Genomic DNA, 26,440 nt, shown 5'->3' on the forward strand with positions numbered 1-26,440 from the left:
TAAAGCCATTTTTTTCCGTTGACAGGGGTTAAGAGGGTAGAGGAAAAGCACTGGTGATTCTTCATGTCATTTTTATTTCTCCTCAGAAATTGCCAGGAGCGTCATGCTGTGCTCCCCGGGGGATTTTAAGGGTGCAGTGTCAGAATGGGAGTCAGAGAACATGCCCACCACATTCCCTGAGTCAGAGCAGGAAGCCAGTGGAAAGTGGCTTCTGACCCACTGCCCTGCCGTTCATTAGCCCTTGGCTGAGGGTCAGTTACCTTATGGAAGCCATAGGGCAAATGGCTTCATTTGCAAATGAAGTGACCAGTAGGGGTCAAAGCTGCCAATGGCCTATGGCAGCAGAGTCCACTTTGACCTCCCTAAACCATCAACTGTTTCCTTTCTGTCCCCCTTTCCTTTCTTGTCCAAAAGAGCCAGCTGCAATTTTGAGTCCTCTTTGCCTGGAAATTTCCAAAGGGACTTTGGTGACTTAGTAAATATTTTCAAATTGCCTAAGGTTTGGAGAGATAGCAGAGCCACAGTTGTGAAATCAGATTTAGAAAGGGATTACTGCCATACTTGGACAGCCGTGTGAGCATGGGGGGATGAGGGGTGGAGCAGGCTGTGGTGTGGACACTTTGCGGATCCTCCCTCGATCAGCGGATGGCTTTTGCCTTTCTGGTCAGACATATGCCAGACCCTGAAATTCTCTTTCTGGATAACTTCTGAGCAGCTGCTGGGAGAATAGGAAGCCGAGCATGGGGTTAGTGTAAGGCTTCCTTGACTGCAGCACTACTGACAGCTTGGTCCAGATAATTCTTTACTGTGGGAGCGGGGGCTGTCCTGTGCATTGTATGTTTAGCGGTATCCCTGCTCTCTAGCCAGTAAATTCCAGTAGCATTGCCCAGGCCCCAGCATGACAATCAAAAGTGTCCCCAGACATTGCTAAATGTTCCCTGGAGGACAAAATAAGCCCTTTGAGAACCACCAATGTAGTATAATGTAAGGGTTATCTGACCAAATGTAGTTCCCATACTTTCAGCATTAGAGATTCATTGCTTTAAGTCTTCCCTTTCACCCCACAGGATTCTTTCCTTGAAGCTGTGGAGGTTTTTTTAGTTTCCAGAATCACCCATGAAAATACAAATTCCTCACAAAGGGTAAAGCCCTGAGCCTGAGAGAACAAGTGGTTTTCATCCCATGTCAACTCTGACTGTCTTGGGAAGATGCCTTGTCTTTGAGGAACTTATGTCCAGGGCATAAGGACATCCTTGCCTACCCTTTGTTCATAAGGAGCCTTCTTACCTGGTGTCTCTGCAGAGATGTATCAGTCAGACCCTCGTCCGGGGTGGTAACTGCTCCCAGGGGCACCATTCACACATGCTCACTGTGGCTTTGTATTGGTTAGGGCAGTTTTCTAGCAGGTGCCAGAAAGGTGCCTTGAGAGAGAGGTGTCTTCTAGATCCCGCAGAGCTGCCATATGAACTGGCAGAGGTGCTATAATTGGCTTGATGGGAATAAGCAGCAGGAAGCACAAGGAGGAGGGGAAAGTGAGTAGTTCCCGTCTCTTTCCTTCCATTTGATTAGAAGCTCCTGGAGGACAAGGACAGTGTCAGTGCCATCACAGTTCATTGCTGCCTTCACAGTGCATTTCACATAGCACCCAAACCACTTTCAGTTCAGCTCAGTCACTCAATCACGTCCGACTCTTTGAGACCCCATGGACTGCAACACACCAGGCCTCCCTGTCCATCACCAACTCCTGGAGTTTACTCAAACCCATGTCCATTGAGTTGGTGATGCCATCCAGCCATTTCATCCTCTGTTGTCCCCTTCTCCTCCTGCCCTCAATCTTTCCCAGCATCAGGGTATTTTCAAATGAGACAGTTCTTCGTATCAGGTGGCCAAAGTATTGGAGTTGCAGCTTCAACATCAGTCCTTCCAATGAACACCCAGGACTGATCTTTAGGATGCACTGGTTGGATCTCCTTGCTGTCCAAGGGACTCTCAAGAGTCTTCTCCAACACCACAGTTCAAAAGCATCAGTTCTTTAACCCTCATCTTTCTTTATGGTACAACTCTCACATCCATACATGACCACTGGAAAAACCATAGCTTTGACTAGACGGACCTTTGTTGACAAAGTAATATCTCTGTTTTTTAATATGCTGTCTAGGTTGGTGATAACTTTTCTTCCAGGGAGCAAATGTCTTTTAATTTCATGGCTTTAGTCACTATCTGCAGTGATTTTGGAGCCCCCCAAAATAAAGTCTGTCACTGTTTCCACTGTTTCCCCATCTATTTGCCATGAAGTGATGGGACCAGATGCCATGATCTTCATTTTCTGAATGTTGAGTTTTAAGCCAACTTTTTCACTCTTCTCTTTCTCCTTCATCAAGAGGCTCTTTAGTTCTTCGCTTTCTGCCTTAAGGGTGGTGTCATCTGTATACATGAGGTTATTGATATTTTATTAACCTTAAAGCAGGGTTCTTAAACTGTTTTATGTCTCAGATTCCTTCCCAGGCTTGTGGACTCAGAATAACGCTTCAATGCACAAGATAAAATACATAGGATTAAAAAGATGGCCAATTACATTGAAATACAGGCAGGTCATTATGAGAAAATTGTGATAGGTAATGTATATGCTTCTATATTTGGAGAAGGGAATGACAACCCACTCTAGTATGCTTCCTTGGAAAATTCCATGGACAGAGGAGCCTAGTGGGTTACAGTCCTTGGAGTCACACAGAGTCAGACATGGCCGACCACACAGCACATGCTTCTGTATTATTGTATTAAATAAAAGTTAGTGGCATTCCAGTGGTCATGTGTGGATGTGAGAGTTGGACATAAAGAAAGCTGAGTGCTGATGCTTTTCAACTGTGGTGTTGGAGAAGACTCTTGAGAGTCCCTTGAATAGCAAGGAGATCCAACCAGTCCATCCTAAAGATCAGTCCTGAATATTCATTGGAAGGACTGATGCTGAAGCTGAAACTCCAATACTTTGGGCACGAGATGCGAAGAACTGACTCATTGGAAAATACCCTGATGCTGGGAAAGATTGAGGGCAGGAGGAGAAGGGGACGACAGAGGATGAGATGGCTTGATGGCATCATTGACTCAATAGACATGAGTCTGAGTAAACTCCAGGAGTTGGTGATGGACAGGGAGGCCTGGTGTGCTGCAGTCCATGGGGTCGCAAAGAGTTGGATATGACTTGAGTGACTGAACTGAACTGAAGTGACTATTCCAATACATACTCCGATTTCTAATTATTAATGAACATAAGTGATATTCATCTCCCACAACTACAGTATAATATGACAATACCTGTGATTGCTACTTATGACAAAGTCATAGGAACTGAAGATATTTCTGAGGCTTGTCCTTCTGTTTGAAGGTGATGCAATATTTCAGCTACAGGTTAGTGATAATAGCCTTTAAATGGCTGTCGTGACTTCTGGCTCATCCCTGGACTCCTTGAATTCTTTTTTTTTTTTTTAAATAAGGTATGACTATTTATTTTTATCTTTTTTTTTTTTTTTGGTGGTGCCACATGGCATGCGTGATTTTATTAAATAGTTCCTAAATCAAAGATCGAACCCTTGACCCCTGCAGTGGAAGTGCGGAGTCTTAACCGCTGGACAGTCAGAGAATTTCCCCTGAATTTTTTCTTAGCCAGGTGTCTGCTTTAAAGCTCCCTCTCTGCCCTGGAGTAGAAAAAAGGCAACCCACTCCAGTATTCTTACCTGGAAAATTTCATGGGCAGAGTGCTGCCGTCCATGGGTCACAAACAGCTGGACACCACATGTGGACAGCACAGACACGCACTGTCCCTCACCTGACGTCACCCCAGCCACCTGCTTGAGGCTCTTCCCTAGCCAGTTTCCCCAGGCTCCTCCTTCTGTACAGTTTTCCATCTAAACTCTCCCAGGTGTGTTGTGTCTCTTGTCTCCTGTCTCAGCTCAAAAGGCAAGGAAGCATCCGGCCCCCACTTGGGGTTCCCAAGTTTGAGAGAAGCCGTCACATCCTGGATACCCAGTAAGTGCTCGTTCAGATGAGACGGTCACTTTACCAGCTTTCCCCTTTTATCTGGGGCCATGACAGGATGCTTGGGCTGTGTTGCCCTCACCAAAATCACACAACTTAAAAGCTGAGAATTATGTTTTCTTCAGTGACCGTACTGAGCACTGTAGCTGGGGATGGCAGCCTGTCAGACAGCCCTGAGGGACTGTTCCAAAGAGGTGAGGGAAGAGGCAGGATACATAGGAGCTTTTCTGATGAAATAAACATGTAGTTCAACATCAAAAGATGGCTCTTCACACACACACACACACACACACACACACACACACAAACCCAGATTTTAGTGTTTTTCTATGTATGAGAAGATACAAGAGTTTGGCTCCTTGAAGTTTCTTTTGATCTTAGCTATCTGGGGCCAGTATCCTTTTTATTCTCCTTCTTGAATTCCCCTCAGGGTACACCTCTGGGGCATCTGCAGTTGCTGATGGCTTGATGGTGGGCAGCAGCCTTGTTTACTGGAATGGCAGGCGACAGTTTTTTGATCCACAATAATATTTGAATTCAGTCCCCTCTTGATGCCTTCCTTCCACATCGAGAGCAGCTTTCAGTCTGGTTCATCTCATTCCTGGAGATCTACCGATCTCCCCTTGAGAAAAGAGAGGGCTGGACACCCACTGTGACCGTGAAAGCAATAGTGAGCAGCATCCTTGACCAACAGTGACCCCACTGCATGCATGTACCCAAGCAGCTGGGCACAAGGCATCAGCATCCCCATGGCAGACCTTGCTGTGGACCATCAAGGCAGGAGTCGTGCCTGTGAACCAGGAGCCTGGGCATTCAGGATGGCCACAAGGGAGTTTCAAAATACATAAATAAAAATGAGCCACTACTAGAGTTAGTGACAGTAAGGTCAGCAGGTTCCAGAATGTCCTGCGTGGGGTTAGTGCCTGTGTTTTTCACCCACTGAACCCATGGACATTCTAACAATTTGGACTACTGCGGCTTCTGAAGTTCTTTTTCCCCCTGGATTGTTATAAACAGGCCCTGTTCGTTTCTTAGGGCTGTCATAACCAAGTGCCACAGGCTGGGTTGGCTTCAGTGACAGAAGTGTATGGTCTCCCAGTTCCAGAGGCTGGACTGCGAGATCAAGTATCAGCAGGCTAGGTTTCATCTGAGGGCTGTGAGGGTGGGGTCAGCTCCAGGCCTTTCTCCTTGTCTTGTCCCTGCCCCTGTCTTATCCCTTCACAAGCTCTTCTACATGTGTCCATGTCCAGATTTCCCCTTTTCATAAGGATACCATCATGCTGGATTAAGCCCTGCCGTAATGACATGATTTTCATGACCTCTGTGCATGTGTGTGTGTGTTCTAAGTCGCTTTGGTCATGTCTGACTCTTTGCGACCCTAAGGACTATAGCCCGCCAGGCTCCACTGTCCATGGAATTCTCCATTCAAGAATCCTGGAGTGGGTTGCCATGCCCAACTCCTCCTGGGCTGGCATGGTCCCAACCCAGGGATCAAACCCATGTCTCTTATGTCACCTGCCTTGGCAGGTGGGTTCTTTACCACTAGCGCCACCTGGGAAGCCCAGCACCTCTGTAAAGACCCTATTTATAAGGTCATATTCTGACTATGCCTTTGACTGAGTGGACCATAACAAACTGGAAAATTCTTCAAGAGATGGGAATACCAGACCACCTGACCTGCCTCTTGAGAAATCTGTATGCAGGTCAGGAAGCAGCAGTTAGAACTGGACATGGAGCAACAGACTGGTTCCAAATAGGAAAAGGAGTACATCAAGGCTGTATATTGTCACCCTGCTTATTTAACTTATATGCAGAGTACATCATGAGAAACGCTGGGCTGGAGGAAGCACAAGCTGGAATCAAGGTTGCTGGGAGAAATATCAATAACCTCAGATATGCAGATGACACCACCCTTTTGGCAGAAAGCCAAGAAGAACTAAAGAGCCTCTTGATTAAAGTGAAAGAGGAGAGTGAAAAAGTTGGCTTAAAGCTCAACATTCAGAAAACTAGGATCATGGCATCTGGTCTCATCACTTCATGGGAGATAGATGGGGAAACAGTAGAAACAGTGACAGACTTATTTTTTGGGCTCCAAAATCACTGCAGATGGTGACTGCAACCATGAAATTAAAAGATGCTTGCTCCTTGAAAGAAAAGTTATGACCAATCTAGACAGCATATTAAAAAGCAGAGGCATTACTTTGCCAAAAAAGGTCTGTCTAGTCAAAGGTATGGTTTTTCCAGTAGTGATGTATGGATGTGAGAGTTGGACCATAAAGAAAGCTGAGGGTTGACGAACTGATGCTTTTGAACTGTGGTGTTGGAGAAGACTGTTGAGAGTCCCTTGGCCTGCAAGGAGATCCAACCAGTCCATCCTAAAGGAAATCAGTCCTGGGTGTTCATTGGAAGGATGGATGTTGAAGCTGAAACTCCAATACTTTGGCCACCTGATGCGAAGAACTCTCATTTGAAAAGACCCTGATGGTGGGAAAGATTGAGGGCAGAAGGAGAAGGAACAACAGAGGATGAGATGGCTGGATGGCATCACTGACTCAACGGACATGAGCTTGAGTGGACTCTGGGAGTTGGTGATGGACAGGGAGGCCTGGCATGCTGCAGTCCATGGGGTCGCAAAGACTTGGACACGACTGAGCAACTGAACTGAACTGAACTGACTGAGGGCTGAGGGCTTCACTGTGTCTGTGGTGGGGGACATAATTCAATGCATACCAGGGTCTCTGCTTACTGTCAGGGGGCACTTGCATCTCACAGTAATAGCCATTCGCATCCTAGTCTGCTTCTGGCTGTGGCAGTAGAAACCATGTCCCGAGGGAAGTGGCCCAGGGACTCAAGAGTAGTGGGATGCCATCCGCCATGAGTGACTCAGGCCTCTGCGTTTTGTCACACTCCTGACTTCCTCTGGCACCCGGGACCCTCAGGGTCCCTTCACCCTTTGTCTCCAGTAGAAGCTGTTTATCTTTGAAGCCTCTAGTCAAGGCCAAGAACAGCAATTCACACTAAGATGCGATGAAAGTGAAGTCGCTCAGTCATGTCCGACTCTCTGCGACCCCATGGACTGTAGCCCACTAGCCTCCTCCATCCATGGGATTTTCCAGGCAAGAGTACTGGAGTGGGCTGCCATTTCCTTCTTCAGGGGATCTTCCTGACCCAGGGATCGAACCTGAGTCTCCTGCATTGCAGGCAGACACTTTACCATCTAAGCCACCAGAGAAGATGTGATGAAGAAAGGGTGAATATTCCCTCCGCAAAAGCCAGTTAAAAACAGAGGGTAGAGCTTTAGACCACATCCCAGAACTCAGAATATCAGCTCAGTAACCATCAGGGCTGTTTCGTTCAAGGCCCTGGATTGTCCCCTTCCTCATCACCAAGAATGACCAAAATATTCCTGGTGGATTCATACCTCTTTTAGCATTTGCAGAATTCTCCCACTTCCATGCTCTTTTTGTGCATCAAAGAGCAGGGCAGGTGTCATTTTCTGCCTTTCATTTCAGAGAAAACATCAACGCGGCTATGTAACTTGTCCAAGCTCATGCAGGGCCGTGTCCTGCACATCTCTCTGCCTCCAGCACACCTACCCCGTGACCCTCCACCTCTCCTCTGGGTCCCCATGGTGTGGTCCATGTGGCCTGTGTCTCATAGGTTCGCTTATTCCCTTGCTCTGCCCCAGGGCTCCATCCAGCCCCTCCTGTCCTCCCTAAAAGGCCCCAAAGTAGCCTAGGCCTGGTGAGGGTGGCCAAGATGAGAACGATCTTTGTTCCAAGTTCTAGGCCAAACGGGCAGCGTGGACAAAGGCTCAAGGCTCGTGAGGGAGCAGAGCAGCAGCAGGAAATGATGAGGAGGTGGGTGTGGCTGGAGCGTGCCAGGAAGTGAGGCCACAAGGGCAGTGGGTGCTGGGTCACAGAAGGCCAGACGTGCCAGGTTCAGGGGCCAGGACTTGGTACTGTGGTTGGTGGAGCCACGAAGACCCAGAGTTTATCAGAGATTGCTCTGGTGGCAGAGTGGAGGCAAGGGTGCTTGCCTGCTTGCCCAGTGTCCCATTGCTGTTGGAGCTGGTAAATTGCTGCAGGCTTCTGAGGTGGCCTCTCTGTTTTGTGCAGGGGTCACCTTTAGCTCTTATTATCGCTCGTGTCATTCTCTGTAGACGGAAGCCCAGAAGAAGCATCTGAACCAACTTCAGCTGAAAGCCTGATTGTCCACGGAGGCCAATTTAGAGTTGGAATGTGGAGATTATTTCTGGACACTGTGACATCCTGTTGAACTTTCAGAGGAGCCTGGGAATAAAGGGGTGACTCAGTCTGTGAGCTTATTTTTAGGAAAAGCTGAGAATTCAGTCTAGAGCCACTCATAGTCCTCCGTCCCTGCCAGTGCAGAGGTGCTGCTGGTGGAGAGGGTGCTGAGCAGAGATGCTGTATTTATCATCAACTGCTACCCAGTGCCTCCTACACACCAGCATGTGGTTTATTGATTTGAAAACAAGATGGGAATCAACGTAAATAAACCTTTGAGTCAGAGGAGCCTATTTTAGGGCATTTACATTTGAGAACTGATTTGGAGCTAAAGAATTAGTATTGTAAGTGCTTCTGTTTATTGGGCATTTAATATGTATTAATACAACATATTTTGCTTTGCAAACATTTAATGGGAACTCTGATACTCTGTTGAAGGTATAGTGCTGTTATCACTGTTTTAGTAGGCATGGAAATGTTAACTCGAAGTTAAATATTATTCTAGGCAAAGGTGGCTGAGTTTGAATTTGACCCCAGATCTGGCTCCAAAGCCCATGCAAAGGATCACTCCAGGTCTGGCAAATAACTGCGTCTCTTTGGTCTTGTGGGTTCGATCTCAGGGTCAGGAAGATCTCTTGGAGAAAGGAATGGCTACCCACTCCAGTATTCTTGCCTCAACAGAGGAGCATGGTGGGCTTCAATCCATGGGATTGCATGGGAATCCATGGACTTCAATCCATGGGACACGACTGAGTGACTGACTAACTTGGTCCTGTGTATCACTGATTGATCATGGGATTATTGCCAGTTCAGCTCAGATTTGGCCTCAGAATCCTTCTCAACACAGTGCTCTCAGTAGAGCTACTGTGACCAACCTAGCAGCTTAGTATTTGAGATAAAGCCCATCTGTCATCTTAATTTTATCTTTGCTTTAGTTCAAAATGGAGACTTTAAGTCTGGAGAATCCGTTATTGTTGATTTCTACAGCTCTATTTATAGCCTTTTATTTTCTAAACACTTGGAAGCAGTAGAGCATTCACTACAGTTTCCTTTTACAGTCAGTGGAGACTCTGTATTCTTTAATAGGGGTTTCTGACTGCCTTGGAGGGAAGAATGACATTTGAGGACCCCAAGCCTTGATTAGACAATTGGCTTATGTGTGGGTGTCTGCAGTGGTGACTGGGAGATGGAGAATGAGCCTTAAGAACTTTGGCCATTTATAGCAGCAAACCTTTTAAATAGCCCAGTCTGATGGGCGGATGTGGTAGGCAGCCTAAGACACCAAGATGATGGGACCAACTCTGGGGAAACTTGCTGCTCTTTAGTTGTTCTGAGAAATGTCACCTCAGCTAGCAAACCTGTTGTCCTGAGTTTAGCACTTGTGGAAGCTTGAGGTCCCAATGGAGAGAAAATCTGAAAGGAAAGGGGAAGTTGCTCAGTTGTGTTTGACTCTTTGCAACCCCATGGACTGTGTAGCCCACCAGGCTCCTCTGTCCATGGAATTCTCCAGGCAAGAATCCTGGAATGCACTGCCATTCCCTTCTCCAGAGGAAGTCCTTAAAAGCAAGCTCAGACACGAGAAAGGGGAAGAGGGTTCCCAGGATGGTGGCAAAGGGGGAACCTAGTACCCAGCCATAGAATGAGATAGCAATCCATCTAGAAGGAATTTCTTTCTTTTTTTTTTTTTAAGATTGGAGTACAATTCCTTTGCAGTGTTGTGTTAGTTTCTGCTTGCAACAATGTGAATCAGCTATAAGCCTACGTATGTCCCTCCCTCTTGAGCCTCCCTCTTCATCCCCATCCCACTCCAACCCCCCACCCCCTCCCACTCCTCTAGGTCATCACTGAACACCGAGTTGAGCTCCCTGTGTTACGCAGCAGCTCAGAACAAAGTTCTTGGTCAAGATCAAAAAACCAGAACATAGGGAAAGAGGAATAGAGATGCATTGCTTAGAAACACGGAGGCTGCCATGATTTCTTCAAGATTCCAGATAATTGAACTGCAGTGGAGTTGAACAGTTAAAATGGATGAAAGGTAGCACATAGGGATCATCAACGCAGGGTACATTCAATAAAATTAGAACCTTTTTGCTTTACTTTTTCAAAAAACAAAAGACAAATCCAGCTTAGGTTAGCAGCCTCTAGAGCCTGTCATCAGTCAGTGTGCAGGACTTGAGGCATAGGCCTGGGCTTTAGGGCCGGGACTCCAGGCCCCAGAGACATCTGAAATCTGGTTGTCAGAACTGAGGTGAGAGGTTGGGCAGAGGTGGACTCAAAATGCTGCTGCCCAGACTCATTGGTCCTGGCAGACAGTGCTCTCTCCCTGCTGATTTCATCCTGTTGAGCCTTATTTTCTGGTTGTGTATGTTATGCAAGCTTGGGGGGACCATTCAGATTATTTGGATCCAAGCCAGAAAGAGGGTTACCTTGGAGATGAATTTATTTCATCTCCTGAAATGCTGGTGAGTTGCCAAGCAGAGATCAGAGACCTGGAAGCTTTCACCAAGCTTTATGACTAGACACAGCCCATTCAGTCCTCATCGGCTCAACAGCCTGATGCAGGTGTGTGTATCAGCTACATGGGAAGGATGTAGAAGGGACAAAAACAATTTAGTATCAACAGGAGGAGAAGGCGCACAGGCTTTAATCCCCCACCCCTCACTGTGCTGCTCCCTCGCGTAGCAGACCCGGTGCAGAGAGGAGAGGGAGACAGTGGCTTGGAAAGTGTCTGCATTTGATTGGTATGTGCACCTTGAGAATTAAAAAGTAGATGAGATTAATGCATGTCTAAATGAAGACACTCGCCATACACACACTCCTTAGAGCTTGGGAGCGCTATGGCTGTGTCCCAGACCAGACACATAGAGTCCAAAGAAAATCAATGACTGTCATATAATATAACTGTCTGGCCACCCTCGAAGCCCCACTTTTTTTCTAGGTGGTTCCAGAGAAGGACAACTCCCAGCCCAGCTCCGACAGCTGAATTAGATGGCTGAGTTGTGGCATTGCTTCTGCCAAAACTGCTTGGATGGTTCCCCCGGGGGGCTTAAGGATGCGGTCAAGTTTCCTGGTTTACCCTGAGTTAAGCAGAAATCTTCACCTGGCCAGGTGGCATTATGTCCATGTCACCTCATCACTGGAGAAAATGCATTACACCCTCCTGCAGTTCTTTCATGAAATGGAGCATGGCATCAAGGAAATAAGATAGTCAGCATGGCATCACAGCGGGTCAGAAATAGTATCAGCTACATACTTTGATTATATTTTAAAATTCAGTTTACACACAATAGGAACTCAGTTAATTAACTCCAAGCTGTAATCTCAGTCGGATTTGAATGGATCTGCATTTCAATAGCTTATTCCTCCAAAATAATATTAAGAAGCCCCATAGCAGCCTGTCGTTCTAGAGCTAAAATCATAAAACTTGGTTGTTTTCTCCTCGTTTTCAACAACCATTATTATTTACGCAATACTAATGAAATCAAGCAGATAGTATGACTTTCTTGTAGTTGAGGTTAATTTGTCAATTTCCTGCCAGTCTTCCAATACCTCCAGCACACGTTTTCCTGGTTAGTTGACGAACCTAATGATTATAGTACCGAGAGGACTGGCAAAGTTCACTTCTATGGATCTTTTCCCAAATCATAACTGGTTGATCTTTTTTCCTTTGAGTTTTCCAGGACAGAGGAATTCTTATATTTAGTAACATCTTCTCATTCTAAACAAAATGTGAAATGTGCAAACAAGTGAAAAAAATGAAATCATTTAAAAGTGTTTGGCCTGGGGCCTGACACTAAATAAATATTTTAGCATTCTAAAAGGAAAAACAATGCCCTTGATTTCGACACCAAAGAAATTTGGGGGATTTTCTTGGCATCGATTTTAGGTAGGTGTAATTAGACTCCATATGCATTTTGCTTTGAGTTTTTCTCACTTAACATTTACATGAATGTTTTCTCATGCTGTTATGAGATTTTCATAAATAGAATTTTAGTTGGTTACATAATTATTAGCAAGGAGTACATTTGGCTGTATCAGAAAGCCTGAAAAACAATAGCTTAAGTTTTTTTAGCTTCAAAGAAAAAATTGGAACAACTGAGGATGCTCTTGGGGTAGGGAGACTGCTCATTGAAGGCAGAAGGAGCTTTTCTTGTTTTTTTTGGAGGTTTTCTTTTTTTGCACTATGTAATTATTTTTAATGTCCGGAGTTTATAATCTGAAGACCAGAACTTTCTCCCATACTCAAGTTTATAAATTCTCAAATGGCTTATGAGGCCAGTACAGGTACTTCCTCCTATCTAATTTGGTTTCTGGGAAGACTTCATTCACGTCCTCAATGGTCATCTGATCAGGTGGAATTATGTTCCTCATCTTCTCCAGCTCTTTCTCATATTCCTGAATCCTGGTCTTTGAGAGAGACAAAAACTCAGCACAACTTTTCATATCTTCTTTTTCCTCAGGATCCACCTTGGCAGTATAATTTATCCTCCAGCACAGGAACTTTCAGGGCATTAAACTTCTTCTCAGAGTCACCCACCAAGCCAGACTTTGCCACGTTGGCCATGTAGGAAACCCAGTCGACGGCAGGTGGCTTCTCAGGCAGAGTAACCAACTCAATTCACAAGTTGAAGGACTCGTGCCAGGATTTCAGGGAATTAGCAAAGGCCTTCTTGGTTTCAGGGGATGGTCCCCCCAGAAGCTACCCGGTCAATGGCTTTTAGAGCAAGTTTCCATCCAGGCATCTTGAGATCCTTCACCGACTCTGGCAGCCCACAGTCCACAGCAGCCCAGGAGGAGATCCTGATGCTCTGCTATCCTTAGGGAAGGCGGCCAGGTACCAGGCATGAGCCTTCCCAGAGAGAGAAGGAAGTTATGGTCTGGGGAGACTGAGTCACATGATCACCCTCACTCAAAAAAGTCTGGGCAGGCAAGTTGATACCTTTCCAGCCTCTCTGGTGAAGATATGCAGGTGTCTTAGAATGAAGTGGTCAGAATTCCAATTACCATGTCAAAGGGCCATGGATTTCTCTTTTCCGAATTCCAGTTTGATTGCTGCCTGACAAGTGGCAGGATTTAAAGGGCTGTGCTCCATTTATGACCTCCTGATTTGGTGCTGGAAACACAGATGTACAACCAAGCAGTCACGAAAGTTGCATCAAAACCAGTGGATATCAGTTTCAGGGAGGCAGCTGTCAACACAAGATAAAAAAAAATTCCTCAGTATTTAGAGCTGGCCCTGTTTGAAATTAACTCCATCATGGGATAATGAACAACCTGTCCCAGGATGCAGAAACTGAACAGATAACTTGGTATGTAGGTAGAAGAGGCACTTTATGGATCAGGTGAAGTGGACCAGGTGCCTCTACCATTGATATACATCTCCATGATTTAAAAATTAGGGTATATTTGCTAAAGTACTTCCCCAAGCACCTAGGGTATTGGCTGTGCAGTAGAGCCTTGTTCCCACGTTGCTCGTTAATTACCTGAAGTGTAGCTGGTAGAGTGATTACCAGACACGGTGGATTCACCTTCCAGGCTCCAGGCTCCAGTGCCGTAGGAAAGCCCTGTCTTGGGCTTCCAAGCCATTGCCTGGCTTATAAAGCAGCTTCATCCAAAGTTACACATGTCTTTTTCCTCACTGCCTGTTAACATGACACTATTATTTTTCCAGAGGCCGTGGATTTCCCCTTTTGTGCCAACAAAATATGCATGTTCCTCATGGGAAGGATGGTGTGGCCTCTGACATAACTCAGTTGTAAAGCGAGGAGAAACATGAAAACCATTGACCCTTTGATTTATTTGCAAAATGGACTTGCTAAAATGGAAAGTTTCATTCATTAAACTCATTTTCTGTGAACTTAAAGCTATAAATTAAGTGTGATCGATAAACTAGTGAGTCTAAGCTTATGTAACTCAGGCAGCATGGGTTTTTTTTCCTTATATAACGGAATTCTTCATTTTATTTTTGGCTGTGCTGGGTCTTTGTTGCTGCATGTTGGCTTTCTCTAGTTGGAGCGAGTGGGGACTACTCTTTGGGCTTCTCGTTGCTGCGGCTTCTCGTGTCGCAGAGCGTGGGCTCTAGGTCCGTGGGCTTCAGCGGTTGTGGTGCACAGGCTTAGTTGTTCCCAGGCCTGTGGGATCTTCCTGGACCAGGGATTGAACCCATGCCCCCTGCATTAGCAGGTAGATTCTTAACCACTGGATCACCAAGGAAGTCCAGGATGGCTTTCACTTTAGGTGAAATGAGGATCCATTGGAGGATTTTTTGAGCATCATCTGACCTATTTTTTAATTTTTTTAAGGATCACTTTAGCTGTGGTGCTGAGACTAGATATAGAGATCAGCTTAGTTACCAAAGGGGAAGAGAGTTGAGAGGTGGACAAAATGAGTAAGTGGGTGATCGATGGGTACTTTCAAGAAGTTTTGCCTTAAAGGGCAAACAAGAAAGGGAGAGATAGACGAAGAAGAATTTGGGCTCAAGGGAGACTGCTTTTAGACATGTTAGAGCATGATTGAGGGCTGTTGAGAATGATCTGGAGACTGGAAAAGTTGCTGAGGCAGGAAAAGAGAGAGACAGTTGCTGGAAGGACATCCTTGAGTTAGGGAGTGAGGATGTTATCGAGGGTACAAATGAAGGAGAATCTTCCAAGAGTGATGGCAGAGCCTGTGGGGCCAGCAAGGAGGCTGGAGCCCGTGGGGGAGGGTGTGGAGGAGGCTTTCTGACTGCTTCCGGTTTCGCAGTGAAATGGGAAGCAAGGTCAGCCACCGGTAGTGAGGAAGGGGGAAGAGGCATTGAAGTTTGAGGAGACAGAAGGTGTAATATCATCCTCTGAGACAGTTCAAGAGTAATTAAAGCAGGGAAACACAGATTTCTGGATACCTCTGAGGCCTCCCTACAATTTAAATTCATGAATCCAAAAGAAAACCAGACAACATGGTCCTATGTTTTCCTCCAGCATTTTCAGCTGAATATGTGCAGATACAGGCAAAGTGTTGGATTTCATCTGAGTTGGGTTTTTGAAAGACTGTGGTCATGGTTATTGATGGTGGAATCTAAAAGCTTCCCAAAGAGGGAAGTGAGGCCATGAGGTGGGGAAAGGGCAGTGAAAGAGTGATCGGATCAAAACAACATAAAAGGAATATTGTATTTTATGAATTGGGCTGTCTTTTATAAATTAAATCATATTTCCAATGCATGATGGAAAGTTAGCCACATTTAAAAACTAGGTAGTGAGTTTGCATATGTGAAACATCCTATATGATTCAGTTCAGTCGCTCAGCCATGTCCGACTCTTTGCAACCCCATGAATCGCAGCACGCCAGGCCTCCCTGTCCATCACCAACTCCCGGAGTTCACTCAGACTCACGTCCATCGAGTCAGTGACGCCATCCAGCCATCTCATCCTGTCATCCCCTTCTCCTCCTGCCCCCAATCCCTCCCAGCATCAGAGTCTTTTCCAATGAGTCAACTCTTCACGTGAGGTGGCCAAAGTACTGGAGTTTCAGCTTTAGCATCATTCCTTCCAAAGAAATCCCAGGGCTGATCTCTTTCAGAATGGACTAGTTGGATCTCCTTGCAGTCCAAGGTACTCTCAAGAGTCTTCTCCAACACCACAGTTCAAAAGCATCAATTCTTCGGCACTCAGCTTTCTTCACAGTCCAACTGTCACATCCATACATGACCACTGGAAAAACCATAGCCTTGACTAGATGGACCTTTGTTGGCAAAGTAATGTCTCTGCTTTTTAATATGCTATCTAGGTTGGTCATAACTTTCCTTCCAAGGAGTAAGCGTCTTTTAATTTCATGGCTGCAGTCACCATCTGCAGTGATTTTGGAGCCCCCAAAATAAAGTCTGACACTGTTTCCACTGTTTCCCCATCTATTTCCCATGAAGTGATGGAACCAGATGCCATGATCTTAGTTTTCTGAATGTTGAGCTTTAAGCCAACTTTTTCACTCTCCACTTTCACTTTCATCAAGAGGCTTTTTAGTTCCTCTTCACTTTCTGCCATAAGGGTGGTGTCATCTGCATATCTGAGGTTACTGATATTTCTCCCGGCAGTCTTGATTCCAGCTTGTGTTTCTTCCAGCCCAGCATTTCTCATGATACTCTGCATTAGGAATAATTATCTGCTGGTATTTCTATTTACATTGTGTTTTCTTTTGTGTGTGTGTTATTATTATTATTTTTTAATTGGGATATAGTTGCTTTACAAAAATGCTCAGCATCTCTAGTTATTAGAGAAATGCAGCTCAGAACTACAATGAGATATCACCTCACACCAGTCAGAATGACCACCATCAAAAAATTTACAAACAATAAATGCTGGAGAGGGTATGGAGAAAAGGGAATCCTCCTGCACTGTTGGTGGGAATATAAACTGACACAGCCACTGTGGCGTATATTGTGTTTTCTTAAAGCAAGTCACGGTATATCTGGAAGAAGCTGGATATAAGGCATTCTGAATATAAGGCAGTTGGCCAACTGGGAGGGCTCTGAGCAGAAGCCATGGGTGACATGTTTCACTGGCCCAGCCCCCAGGCCCGGATGGGAACGTGCAGCCGGTGCCCCACTGGCCAAGGAGTGGCCGTCTTGGTCACATAACAGAACTAGGGATCGATGATGTGCCTGGTCAGAGGTGCAGAGACTGCTCACAGTCTCCACTATCTGGAGCCAGGATCTGAGGAGCTGCTGAGAGTTGAGGACAGCGGGCGATGGGAACGCCCATCTGAAAAGGTAGGCAGTGTAATAGAACCGCAGAGGAGGGGCAGCGTGGAATTCCAGCCATTCCTCCTGAGTTACCAAGCCTAGATTTGGAGGTGAGGGTTGTTGGTGGAATCACCGAGACCGCAGAGGTTGCTCAGAAGGAAGGAAGGAACCTGGGGGCGGGGGCGTGGGGGGTGGTTCTTACCTTTGAACATCCTTCCCACCGTGGTCTTCACTGGCCGAGACACGGGGTAGGACTGAGCCTGAGGATGGGGGCGCTGACGATCTAGCTGTAGAACCTGGGAAAAGCAGGGGTGGAGGAAGCGAGGAGGGGCTGACGAGGAACAGCTGTTCTCTTCCCTCAGAGCAGATGGGAGGTTTCCGTACCAGCACACCATTTATATCATCCATGGCAAAATGTGCGTTTATTTCATCTGGCCCCATTGTCCATATTTAACAGAAGTCAGAGCAGGGTAAGGGGCTTCCCAGGTGTTGCTAGTGATAAAGAACCCGTGTGCCAAAGCAGGAGATGAGGGTTCGATCTCTGGGTTGGGGAGACACCCTGGAGGAGGGCATGGCAATCCACCCCAGTGTTCTTGCCTGGAGAACCCCCTACACAGAGAAGCCTGGTGGTCCTACTGCTAGGACCTCAAAGAGTCAGACATGACTAAAGCGACTTAGCATGCATGATTAGACAGGGTAAAGGGAGACCACAGGTCATTTTCTTGGCCTCACTGAGCTTATTCTTGCCTAGGGCCGGTATGTATGTGTTAAGTGTTGTGAAATGGGGTGACTCTTCCTGGCATGAGTCTTGATTCTAATGCAGCAGTGTCATGGTCTCGTCATGAGATCCTTCCATGTTTGAGTCTTCTCATCCTTGATAAGGAGTTAGCATTACCTGGTCTCTCAGTAGCGGCAAATAAGAGATACGGAAGTGCTTTGCAAAGCATGATGATGTAGATGCAGCTGGAAGGCTTCTGCAGTAGGTGGCTATACAGAAGCCCTAACCTTGCAAAATGAAGTGAGGTCAGCACAGATTAAGCAGACCAAATCAAATCTTTGATGGTTGAGTGATTTCTAAAAATGATTGCAGGTCGGCACAATTTAACAGGACTGCCCAGAGCAGCTGAAAACATTGTCCAGGACAGATCAGATAAAGCCAAGTTAGAAATTGGTTGTTGCTGTAAATCAAGCAGTAGGCTATCACTGACCTAGATTTTTCCCAGAAGTTTTCCCACAGGAAGTGAAAGAAAAACCGCCCCATGGCTGCCAGGGCTTGATTTGTCAGGAGCTACATGAGGTCTACATGGCATTAAAAGATTGCCCATCTCTCAGCTTGCCCTAATGAGCCGGGGCTCATTGAATTCAAAGCCAGTGAGATGTGTAAATCAAATCTATAGAATAAAATAGCCAGATTTCAGCCCCAGTTGCCAGCAAGCCTTAACAGCCTCTGGTTGCATCGTCCTTCCCTTAGCTACTAAGTGTTCAGCTTGTTGCTGAAACTGCTGCTTTTTAATGCCTCACGCTGTAAGGTCAATATTTTCCCCATTTTATGCCTCCCTTTAAGGAAGTAGGGATGAGAAGTGGCATCAAGAGGAAGCTTGTTGTGGGCCCTGACCTGGGAGACCCAGAGAGCTAGTCCTGAAACCAAGAACTGGCTGGCTGTTCTCTCTCTGCACCAGAGGGTATGGGGCCAATCTGAGGGACCCAGGGATGTGGGAGCTATTCCAGAGCATCCTGGGAAGACCCAAGAGCCAAACTCTTCTCATCTTATGTCAGATCTGTGCTGTGCTGTGTTCTGCTTAGCTGCTCAGTCATGTCTGACTCTTTGTGACCCTTTGGACTGTAGCCTGCCAGGCTCCTCTGTCCATGGGGATTCTCCAGGCAAGAATACTGGAGTGGGTTGCCATGGCCTCCTCCAGGGGATCTTCCCAATCCAGGGATTGAACCCAGGTCTCCTGCATTGCAGGCGGATTCTTTACCATCTGCGCCACCAGGGAAGCCCTATGTCAGGTCTGCAAAGCATGTAATATACCACGCCTTGCACCCCAGCTGATCGAAGTCAGGCACGGTCACCACAGGATGGTATGTGATAGTCCCCAGGATCCTCCTCACTGCCGTTGTGTCAACCTTCCTCTCTCCCACATTCTGAACCCCTGGCCCTGAAGCTGACTTTGACTCCACCTTTGCCCTTTGGGTTTGTGTCACTATGATGACGGGGCTGATCAACACTAACTGACTCATGTGCGATGTCGGAGGAGTTTGGAGTGGCTTTGGTGACAACATCGGAAAGCACCCAGTTGCACGTTAGAACGTGGTGGGTGAGCATGGTTCACATGAAGATAGAGATACAGTGCACACTTGCACCATCACCTTGGCTCCGTTGCACTGCTGGACTTTTTCACCCATGTGCATGTGGAAGTGTAAATGTGTACATACCTACATGTCAGTGATGGAGTTTTCAAGGGAAGAAAAATCTAAGAAGCATCCAAGTACGGGCCTAGAAACCCTGTGTGGGTCTGAACATGATTGTGGTAGAATTGTAAGGCCCTGGCTGCCCTCTTTGTAGAACTTTGTAACAATCAGATGCCAAGAGCGATATTGAGAAGTGAGTGTCCCGTCACTGAAACAGTTGATTCATTCTTTTCATTTATTCATATGCAGAATAAGTATTGATGGCCTACTGTGTGCTGGGATTCTCTGGTGGCTCAAAGGGTAAAGAGTCTACCTGCAATGCAGGAGACCTGAGTTTGATCCCTGGGTCGGGAAGATGCCCTGGAGAAGAAAATGGCAACCCACTCGAGTAATCGTGCCTGGAAAATCCCATGGACGGAGGAGGAGCCTGGTGGGCTGCAGTCCACAGGGCCAGAAAGAGTCGGACACGACTGAGCGACTTCACTTTCACTGTGTGCCGGGGATTCTAGGACAGCCCAGCAGGACAGAGGGACTAGTTTCGAGGGTTTACTAGATGATGCTGGCAGTGCGTATTCTGAAAGAGGGAAGCCTGTGGTGTTCTCAGGATAGGAACCTTGTCCATGGGCACAGACTAGTAAGTGACGGGGCTAGGCTTCGAATACATGTCTGCCTGATGCCCAAACTCACCTGTCAGTCACTAACCTGCAGTACTTCACAAGCATTTCCCTGTAACTGCATGGCGGGGTAGGGACAGAACACTGAGAAACGGTGGTGGGAAGGTGGACCAAGCTTTTGCTAGGTAAGGGGTTTGGATTTTGTCCTGTAGGTGAGGGGAGGCTCTGAGGGAGTGATCTCATTGCACGTGCATTTTTGAGAGAGTTTCCTACTATAGGATAGAAAGTAGTTTCAGATGGGAGAGAGAGGGACCACTCAGAGATGGTTTCATTGATCCCATAATGAAATAGCAATAGTCCAGAGTAGGAGAGTAAGGAGGTGGAGGGAGGAGCTGGGAGGTTGGGATTGACGCACGCATGCAATTGATACTATGTATGAAACAGATAATATAAGGACAACCTACTGTACAGCACGGAGAACTCTATTTAATGCACTGTGGTGACGTGAATAGGAAGGAAAACCCAAAAGGGAGGGGATATGTGTGTATGTGTGGCTGATTCATTTAGCCGTGCATTAGAAACTAACAGAGCAACTATACTCCAATAAAAATTTAAATCCAAATAAAACAAAAAAGGAGAGTAGCTGTGGAGATGCTGAAGAAGGCATGGGTGTGATAGTTTTGAGTTATGATTTTAAGGTGATGTTAATTGACACATCTTGAAATTGATTGAAATGTGATATGAAAGGTATGGAGAAATAAAGGAGAGAGCCAGGTGTCTAGCACAGCTAAGTGGATGGGTTGATGGTGTTATTCCTCAGGATAGAGAACATAAGAAATGTTAGTCACTCAGTCGTGTCTGACTCTTTGCAACCCCATGGACTCCAGGCTGCTCTGTCCACGGGATTTTCCAGGCAAGAGTACTGGAGTGGGTTGCCTTTCCCTTCTCCAAGGGAACATAAGAAGAGGAATATATTTGAGGGGAAATTGGTGAGTTTAGTTTGGACACGATGAGCTAATGATGCCTTTGGGACACATGTGTGAGATGCCTGGTAGGCATATGAACATGCAGGTCTAGATCGCAGGATGGTGATCCAGTGTGGGGACTTAAAAATCTGCATTTAATAGTAACTTCAACCATGGGAGTGATTGAAGCTCTCCAGGGAGAGAATATAGCATGTGAAGTCAACCTGATGACTCACATATTTAGGGATGAGGGTGGCCAGAGGAGTGGGAGGACAGTTAGGGCAGGTAGGAAGGTGGTAGGTGAAGATGAAAGAACTTTTCACGAAGGAAGGAGTGATGCATGATATTGAATGATGCTGACAGACAATAACAGGGCTTCTGGAAAGTGTCCACTGAGCATGCCAACTGGGAAGTCACTGGTGGCCCAGACAGAACGGGAGTGCTGGTCAAATAGAGCGGTGAGGTGTGGAGTTGAGCTGAATGCAAGTGGGGACGGTGAATGAAGACTGGCTCCCCACGTGGTGTGGTTGTGGAAAAAGAAGAGAAATGAACTTTAGTTAGAATGGGCATAAGATTTATATGGCTTCCCTGGTGGCTCAGATGGTAAGGAGCCTGCCTGATATGTGGGAGACCTGGGTTCCATCCCTGGGTTGGGAAAATCCCCTGGAGAAGGAAATGGTAACCCACTCCAGTATTCTTGCCTGGAGAATTCCATGGACCAAGGGGCCTGCTGGGCTATATGGTCTGTGGGGTCACAAAGAGTTGGATATGACTGAGCATTCTCTCTCTATATATATATATATGAGTAATATGGATTGTTTTTAAAGAAGTCTAATCTTTTATATGGGAAAAAAATTTGTACTGGAGTATAGTTGCTTTACAGAGTTGTGTTAGTTTCTGCTGTACAGCAAAATGAACCAGCTATATGTGTACATATATCCCCTCTTCTGTAGATTTCCTGTGGTTCTATAAAGACCTACAAGACCTTTTAGAACTAAGACCCAAAAAAGATGTCCTTTTCATTATAGAAGACTGGAATGCAAAAGTAGGAAGTCAAGAAACACCTGGAGTAACAGGCAAATTTGACCTTGGAGTACAGAATGAAGCAGGGTAAAGGCTAATAGACTTTTGCCAAGGGAATGCACTGGTCATAGCAAACACCCTCGTCCAACAACACAAGAGAGGACTCTACATATGGACATCACCAGATGGTCAACACTGAAATCAGATTGGTTATATTCTTTGCAGCCAAAGATAGAGAAGCTCTATACAGTCAGCAAAAACAAGACCAGGAGCTGACTGTGGCTCAGATCATGAACTCCTTATTGCCAAATTCAGACTTAAATTGAAGAAAGTAGGGAAAACCACTAGATCATTCAGGTATGACCTAAATCAAATCCCTTATGATTATACAGTGGAAGTGAGAAATAGATTTAAGGAACTAGATCTGATCGAGTGCCTGATGCACTATGGACTGAGGTTCGTGACATTGTACAGGAGACAGGGATCAAGATCATCCCCATGGAAAAGAAATGCAAAAAAGCAAAATGGCTGTCTGGGGAGGCCTTATAAATAGCTGTGAAAAGAAGAGAAGTGAAAAGCAAAGGAGAAAAGAAAAGATATAAGCATCTGAATGCAGAGTTCCAAAGAATAGCAAGAAGAGATAAGAAAGCCTTCTTCAGCGATCAATGCAAAGAAATAGAGGAAAACAAAAGAATGGGAAAGACTAGAGATCTCTTCAAGAAAATTAGAGATACCAAGGGAACATTTCATGCAAAGGTGGGCTCGATAAAGGACAGAAATGGTATGGACCTAACAGAAGCAGAAGATATTAAGAAGAAGTAGCAAGAATACACAGAAGAACTGTACAAAAAAGATCTTCACGACCCAGATAATCACGATGGTATGATCACTGACCTAGAGCCAGACATCCAGGAATGTGAAGTTAAGTGGGCCTTAGAAAGCATCACTATGAACAAAGCTAGTGGAGGTGATGGAATTCCAGTTGAGCTGTTTCAAATCCTGAAAGATGATGCTGTGAAAATGCTGCACTCAATATGCCAGCAAATTTGGAAAACTCAGCAGTGGCCACAGGACTGGAAAAGGTCAGTTTTCATTCCAATCCCAAAGAAAGGCAATGCCAAAGAATGCTCAAACTACTGTGCAGTAGCACTCATCTCACACGCTAGTAAAGTAATGCTCAAAATTCTCCAAGCCAGGCTTCAGCAATACGTGAACCATGAACTTCCAGATGTTCAAGATGGATTTAGAAAAGGCAGAGGAACCAGAGATCAAATTGCCAACATCCGCTGGATCATGGAAAAAGCAAGAGAGTTCCAGAAAAACATCTATTTCTGCTTTATTGACTATGCCAAAGCCTTTGACTGTGTGGATCACAATAAACTGTGGAAAATTCTGAAAGAGATGGGAATACCAGACCACGTGACCTGCCTCTTGAGAAACCTATATGCAGGTCAGGAAGCAACAGTTAGAAATGGACATGGAACAACAGACTGGTTCCAAATAGGAAAAGGAGTACGTCAAGGCTGTCACCCTGCTTGTTTAACTTCTATGCAGAGTACATCATGAGTAACGCTGGGCTGGAGGAAGCACAAGCTGGAATCAAGATTGCCGGGAGAAATATCAATAACCTCAGATATGCAGATGACACCACCCTTATGGCAGAAAGTGAAGAGGAACTAAAGAGCTTCTTGATGAAAATGAAAGAGGAGAGTGAAAAAGTTGGCTTAAAGCTCAACATTCAGAAAATGAAGATCATGGCATCTGGTCCCGTCACTTCATGGGAAATAGATGGGGAAACAGTGTCAGACTTTATTTTTGGGGGCTCCAAAATCACTGCAGATGGTGACTGCAGCCATGAAATTAAAAGACGCTTACTCCTTGGAAGAAAAGTTATGACCAACATAGATATAGCATATTAAAAAGCAGAGACATTACTTTGCCAACAAAGGTCCATCTAGTCAAGGCTATGGTTTTTCCAGTAGTCATATATGGATGTGAGAGTTGGACTGTGAAGGAAGCTGAGCGCCAAAGAATTGATGCTTTTGAACTGTGGTGTTGGAGAAGACTCTTGAGAGTCCCTTGGACCGCAAGGAGATCCAACTAGTCCATTCTGAAAGAGATCAGCTCTGGGATTTCTTTGGAAGGAATGATGCTAAAGCTGAAACTCCAGTACTTTGGCCACCTCATGCGAAGAGTTGACTCATTGGAAAAGACTCTGATGCTGGGAGGGATTGGGGGCAGGAGGAGAAGGGGAGGACAGAGGATGAGATGGCTGGATGGCATCATGGACTCGATGGATGTGAGTTTGAGTGAACTCTGGGAGTTGGTGATGGGCAGGGAGGCCTGGTGTGCTGAGATTCATGGGGTCGCAAAGAGTCAGACATGACTGAGCGACTGAACTTGTGGATTTCCTTCCCAGTTAAGTCACCATAGAGCACTGAATAGAGTTCCTGGTGCTTATAGTAGGTTCTCATAAGAAGTCTAAATTCTTAGGTGAAAGAGCTAGTTGAAAGTAAAGAAGTGGAAACTACACGTGGGTGGAAGGATTAATGATGGCATTGGGTCTCTGAGAGATGATGGAATTCAGGGCACTGGTGATGAGCCTTTTATATACAAACAGAAAAAAATACTTATTTTAAGCATAGGTTTATTTAAATATAGGCTTGTGCTGGGAAGGAAGTGTCTTCTAGTGAAGCTACAGACTGACAAAGGGCAGGCACAAGGATTCCTGGACAGTGTCAGGAGCCCACCTGAGGCTGAAGACCACAGATTTGTCGTGGCTGTCTCCTGCAGTGTTATGGTACCCTACATGGATGTGGTACCCTGCATGGATGTTTAATCTTGGAAATCAGGATGGGCATTGAACCCTGATTTGGAATTCTGCTAGATGGGTATAGCCAAAGGATGAGGAGGTGAGGTGGATGAGAATACAGGAAGACAGTGGTTGGAAATGATTGTTCACTTGATTCTAGCAAAAAAGAGATGAAAGGGAAGAAGACAGCAGAGCTATGATGAGTGGGGAGAAAATAAAGCCATAGATGAGGGGGCTTGAAAAGATCCTAAAGCGCATGTGGCGAGGACAAGCAGGGGGAGAGAGGGGAGGATGGGCGGCTGTGGCTGGAACCTGGGCCTTCATAGCTAACACTTCATACTTAGTGATGAGGCAGATGTCAGCCCTCGGGAGGGCTGGTTGACGAGGGGAGATCAAGGTTATCTGAGATGAGATTGTCAAGGAACTGTGGGAATAACGGCTGGATGAGTCACACACACAAACACTGATGCACACACACATCACCACGATGATGGTGGGATTTGATAGGTATACTGTGAGCCAAAGGGTGAAGTCATCGGTGGGTGTGAGGAAGTGACCGGAAAGGTCACTTGGTGACAGAGAGGAGGACGATTAGAACAAGGGAACAAGCCAGACTTCCTGGAGGACAGCGGTGGTCTGGAAGCAACACTAAGGAGTTAAAAAAAAAAAAAAAATCTTTGGACCTGCGTCTGATCCTGATACTATCTGGTTTAAAAGCCCATATTCTTAAAATTATTCTGTATTGTTCACTCAATCTGAAGGATAACTTTCAGTTTACCTTTATCTTTCTAAGAAAAAAAAAAAGCTATAGGAAGTAGTCTATTCTCAGCTTTATTCAACCAACTTTGTTCACTTGTACTGAATTTTCCAAATCAGCAAGTCCATATTTTAAAGACTAAATCTTACAGACAAATCATGATGGAAATAGAATGACCTATACCACAAAACTCCTTAAATCAATCAAGCTTATCTTATAAATCTCTGTTTAAAATTTAGACTGCAGTGGACACTTAACATGTGAAAATATTCCGGTTGGCACTTTTATGGCTTGGGCAGTTGCTGGCCTTTTGGCCTGACCCGAGGCTGGCATTGAACTAGGAATACCCCTTGTGTATGCATGATGCCCTGCATGCTTGGCATCTGAACCTATCTGTTATGCTGAGAACTATCAGACCAGAGAATTGCTGTGAGTCACAAAGACAGCAAATTCAATCTTTAACACACCTCTCAAACTTCTATGATTCAAGATTCCATAGCTCTGTTACTCCGATTTTTTAATCTGAAAAACAAAAGCACAAAGCAAACATCTCGGTGAAAGTAGATGATATCGGCTGTGTACATTTGCAGTGGAAATGTGCCTCTGTGATGAGCTGTGCCATGTATATGGGTTGAAAAATGGAATCCAGAGAGCAAATAGTTGGTTGCCTCAGAGTTCCTGTGTTAGTGTTAATTGCTCAGTCTTTGCGACCCCATGGACTGTAGCCCACCAGGCTCTTCTGTCCATGGAATTCTCCTAGGGATCCTCAGAATTCCTTAACATCTTGGTGGTGACCACTGAAAGTTTCATTCTGTTTTGTGACTTGACTTACAGTGAGGAAGGTAGCACAGCTGTACACCAGCTG

General features: G+C 45.7%; 1 protein-coding gene and 1 pseudogene across 7 annotated transcripts in view; one reads left to right on the plus strand and one right to left on the minus strand.

Annotated features, from left to right (window-relative positions):
• Window positions 1-26,440, plus strand: part of PALM2AKAP2 (PALM2 and AKAP2 fusion) — a 511,493-nt gene that overhangs the window by 153,306 nt on the left and 331,747 nt on the right. The gene's annotated exons all lie outside the window — the stretch shown is intronic.
• LOC133253144 (ATP synthase subunit d, mitochondrial-like) lies at window positions 12,364-13,036 on the minus strand (annotated as a pseudogene).

The sequence above is a fragment of the Bos javanicus genome, chromosome 8, assembly GCF_032452875.1.
Source record: "Bos javanicus breed banteng chromosome 8, ARS-OSU_banteng_1.0, whole genome shotgun sequence".
Taxonomy (NCBI): domain Eukaryota; kingdom Metazoa; phylum Chordata; class Mammalia; order Artiodactyla; family Bovidae; genus Bos; species Bos javanicus.